Source organism: Brassica rapa, chromosome A03 (assembly GCF_000309985.2).
Source record: "Brassica rapa cultivar Chiifu-401-42 chromosome A03, CAAS_Brap_v3.01, whole genome shotgun sequence".
Classification (NCBI taxonomy): domain Eukaryota; kingdom Viridiplantae; phylum Streptophyta; class Magnoliopsida; order Brassicales; family Brassicaceae; genus Brassica; species Brassica rapa.
The window spans coordinates 25,336,958-25,341,364 of record NC_024797.2 but is presented as its reverse complement, the minus strand read 5'-3'; the positions used below and the strand labels follow the sequence as shown (position 1 = coordinate 25,341,364).

The following is a 4,407-nucleotide window of genomic DNA, read 5'->3' as shown; positions in this document are numbered from 1 at the left end:
TCTATCACTTACGTAACATGTTGAGAGACTATACAAATATATAGACTCTTGGCTACATTTAATTAAGCATGTGATATTTGATATTCAAATACGATATTCAAAGACCATTTAAATCTTGGAGGGCTTTTGTGAGTGATGTTTTCATGATACAGATAAATATACCAAAACCTGGGTGAAACCAAATTCAATTTATGTCTGCTGAAAGTTGGGTGAGATTAAATTTAGTTGCATTTTTTCTTATTATTGTTTTGCTAATGAGTTTATTTTCCAAACATCAACCATTTAGTCCGCAACTGTTTGACCAAAAGAAAACGTGTGGTGTTCACTCATAATATCCATAAGGCCCACTTATTAATTGAGCACAACCATATAGTATCATTTTAGTCTTGTAATCAAAATTCTATGCAATGTCAAGTCTGATTAGTAGCCTAATCTCCTTTTGTCCAAGGTTACATTAAATTGAATTTGTTGACAAGTTGGTTCACCATACAGCCTTTCTTGTCTCTCCATACGGTCCCACTAGGCCATTTAAACGACCAAATGATTGACAAATTCGGCCAAGTAGACTATCAATTCACCTGTGAAAATGGAAAATTATATAAATGAGATGTGTTCTGAATATATCGCTCCAGTATGGAAATCTAATTTTTAAAAGAATGCACACATTTAACCACTAATATGCAAGGCAAACCACAATTAGTATAGACATTTATAATGAAGAGTAATGAGAAGTGATTTTTGATTTGTGTTCCACACTGAATGATTTACTATACATCATTCAATGATTACTATTCAAGGTGATTTTTTTACTTTATTGAAAAAAAAATCACCAGTGGCTAATTGTACATTGATGATGTTAACGAATGGTTAACGGTTCCAACACTGAATGATGTATAGTCCAGTCCGTTGGTTTTGGGCGCCTACAGCGCAACCAACTATAAAATATATTCTATCTAAAAAGAGAAGTTCAAGCTTCGAACTCCGTCCTCATGGGAAGACTAATGACAGTTTCGACCACTACACTACAATTAACTTTATAGACTTTGTTGCCATATATATATACATAATTCAGCACCTGCAAGGGCTTTATCCCAGGTGGCCGGCCCCCTGTATAGTAGACTATGTATACTTTCACATCTAATTTGTGTTCTCTGTGGCTCAATACAATCTATATGATCCATTTCATTGACATTTTCGATTCTATAGAATAGAAGCTAAGACTTTGTTCTATACATTGATGTAGCCTTACTTACTGCTGCTCATGTCTCACTAAGCTGTAGTCATAGTGTCTAAGTGTTCTATAAAGAGAGACATTGAATCTTATGGTGGTCCATGATGAAGTCTTCTCCCCTAAGTCTACCTATAGTCCACCGTTTCACCCATGCAGAGAGTGTTTAGAAAATGTAGGTTATGTAGCAGAGAGGTTCATTGTTTTTTCTGTTCTAAATTTCCAAAATTTATGCTGGTACTATCTTCCGTTGTCAAACAGGCACAGAGGCGTGCAGCTGTTTATCTCCCACCCAATGTTCATTTCAGTAAAATTATAGTCTTTTTTCAGTTCTCAAGTTTCTTCAACCGGCTCCTCAGAAGCATAAAGTATATTTACGCAAGACTCAAATAGTCATATGATCAGCTTATGTCATACAACAGGTATGCACGTTTGTTCCTATGTTTAAATGGTGTTGAAAGCCAAAAATCTTTATAGTTACATGGTTTTCTTACGTGGTAGTGAACAAACGCGAATTAACTTGAAAAAGGTAAAAAAAAAAGCAAAAAATGTATTGAGGCAAATATCTGTTTAGGGTTTCTTTTTATTATGTAAACGAGAAAAAAAAACACATTCGTCTGGGACCAAAAAGTCAAGAATGGATTTGATACCCGATACAATCAGTAGAGGAACGGTCAAAGCCACTGCACCCAGCCCAGGTGGATCCACAAAAGATATATTTCCTCCTCCAACAACAATAGCAACCTGTTGTAAAAGTATAAGAAGATTAAGACATCATACATGACCTTGTAATGCCCACGACCCAGACACAACATCCTACTTCACGTATGTTACAACACTTGCGAGCTTTAATTTGGCGTTACCAAAGAATCAATCAGTGATTGCTTATAACTGATGTGCAAATAAGCTTTTAATTTTTTTTTGGTGATTGCAAAATCGATTAAAATCAAAGATCAGTGTGGTTAAGACTGTGTCAGAGCATTTTTGTTGTTAAGAAGGAAGGATTATAGGGAACTAACCCGAAATATATAAATTGAGAACACATTTTTGTAACTTCTATACAGTTATTATTGTACTTAGTGTACTAAACATTTCCATCTAATCATACTTTCTCAATCAACATGTCTAGGAAAGATCTCAACGCATAATACCTAGCTACTTATAACTCATGAATCCATGGTTACAGAGTTACCCAATCGCAGTAAGATCAAAAATGTATCCGAGAATAACCTCAATGCCAAGCTGATTCACTGCTGAAACCTCTCTTGCAATCGCCTAGCGAGAAACAGGATGAGACATGTGAAGAAGGAAACAGAGAACAAAAAAAAGATGAAACCTTTGGATTGATATTATGCTCCTCGTCTCCAGTAAGAGCTGCTCCATTGACTTTAAGTCTTTAAGCAAAACCCTTTTCCATCGAAGGAAGGCATTCCAGGAAAGATGACTGCCCCTTTAAGCCACTGAAAATCACAATGATGGCAACACAATTTAATAAACACAACCAGAGTTCCACAGTTCAAGATTCACTTCAACCAATAAAAGTTCAGATTTTGCAATATATATTAATCAAATCTTAAACCCTATAGCCAAAAAGTGCTTCATTGATCATTTTCACGAAACCTTGTGGACATTAAGCTTAGCAATTGAAGATTAACAATACCTCTCGTTCAAGGACTCTGGAGTTGAACCATTATTCGAGGATAAAGACGAAGAGCAGCTGATAAGTACAAAACCTGATTTAGCCAACACGCCGGCGGGAGGAAGAGGTAAACTCCGGTGAAAGTTTTATAGTTATTTTTTTCATTGGAGCAGAGATCAAAAAGTTGGGTGTCGTTGCCAGCGTCAGGATCTACGTGGCGGATGGCTACGCTGTTGGTTGCTTCGTAATCCATGACGGTGCAACTGAGGAGGATATGGCAGATTTTTACAGGATAAATTCAGAATATGAAAAGATTTTTATTGATGGTGAACACTGATTTAAGAAGAAGAAATGAATTAGGGTAACGATTAAAACGAAGAAGTTGAAGTGAAAGCATATAGATGTATAGGGGTGGGCATTTTACCCGAAATCCGAAGTGGCACCCGAACCCGATCCGAAAAACCCGAACCGAAATCCGAACCGAAGTAGCAAAATATCCGAACGGGTATTGAATTAGGAGAAATTGGATATCCGAACCCGAACGGGTAATATCCGAACCCGAATGGATATCCGAAAATAACCGAACATATGATAATTAACCTTATATTTATAGTTTACATCTTTCATTTTATATAAAATATTTATATTGATACTACACATACTTTAAATTCATGTGATATACATACAATTACGTAGAAGATGATTTGTTATTCGCTTAAAATGCATGTCAAACTTTTTATTTCAACAATTAACAAAAAGTTACATCCAAAATTTAAAAACAATAACCAAATTAATGTCTTTTTAGTTTGAAAATGTTATGTCCAAATCTATTAACCATGCAATCTATTAAAAATAAAAAATAGTTAAGTGAAAAGTTATATATTTAAATACAAGAAATTTGAGAAATGAAAATTTTCATTTTTTTTTCTTCAAAATCTAAATATCTGAACCCGATCCGAAATAACCGAAACCGAACTTAAAATACCCGAACCCGATCCGAAGTACAGAAATACCCGAACGGGTTCTACACCTCTATACCGAAATACCCGAAAATCCGAAATACCCGACCCGAACCCGAACGGGTACCCGAACGCCCACCCCTATAGATGTAAATGTTATTTCCATTTGTTTGTGTAATACGTGGAACTAAAGCTGATATGTCATCTCCTTATTGGCATGAATTAATTTGAGGACGTGGCAACTTCACCATTGAGTATATTGTGTTTTTAGTATTGTGATAAAAATAAAAATAAACTTACAAACTCTTAAACCCATATTATAATAATCTCAAAACCCGATTTCGTTTTACTGTAGAAATACATACTTGTATAGAAAAAGTAAATTTTCCTAAACCGATATGGAGGCATTCGGCTCTTACATCCTTCCCCCATATGTCAACCTTGATAGCAAGTTTACCCAACGAATGATGGCTTTTTACTGGTGCACATAGATTTTAGACACCCAAGAACTTCTTGTAAAATTATCAAGATCCGGTGAAAGACCTTGTGGAGCTATCCGAAGCTGAGGATGACATTAAAAC

At 35.4% G+C, this 4,407-nt stretch overlaps 1 protein-coding gene across 1 annotated transcript in view; it reads right to left on the bottom strand.

Annotated features, from left to right (window-relative positions):
• The window catches only part of LOC103861069 (potassium transporter 9), a 645,946-nt gene that overhangs the window by 251,885 nt on the left and 389,654 nt on the right, over positions 1-4,407 (bottom strand). The window lies entirely within an intron of this gene.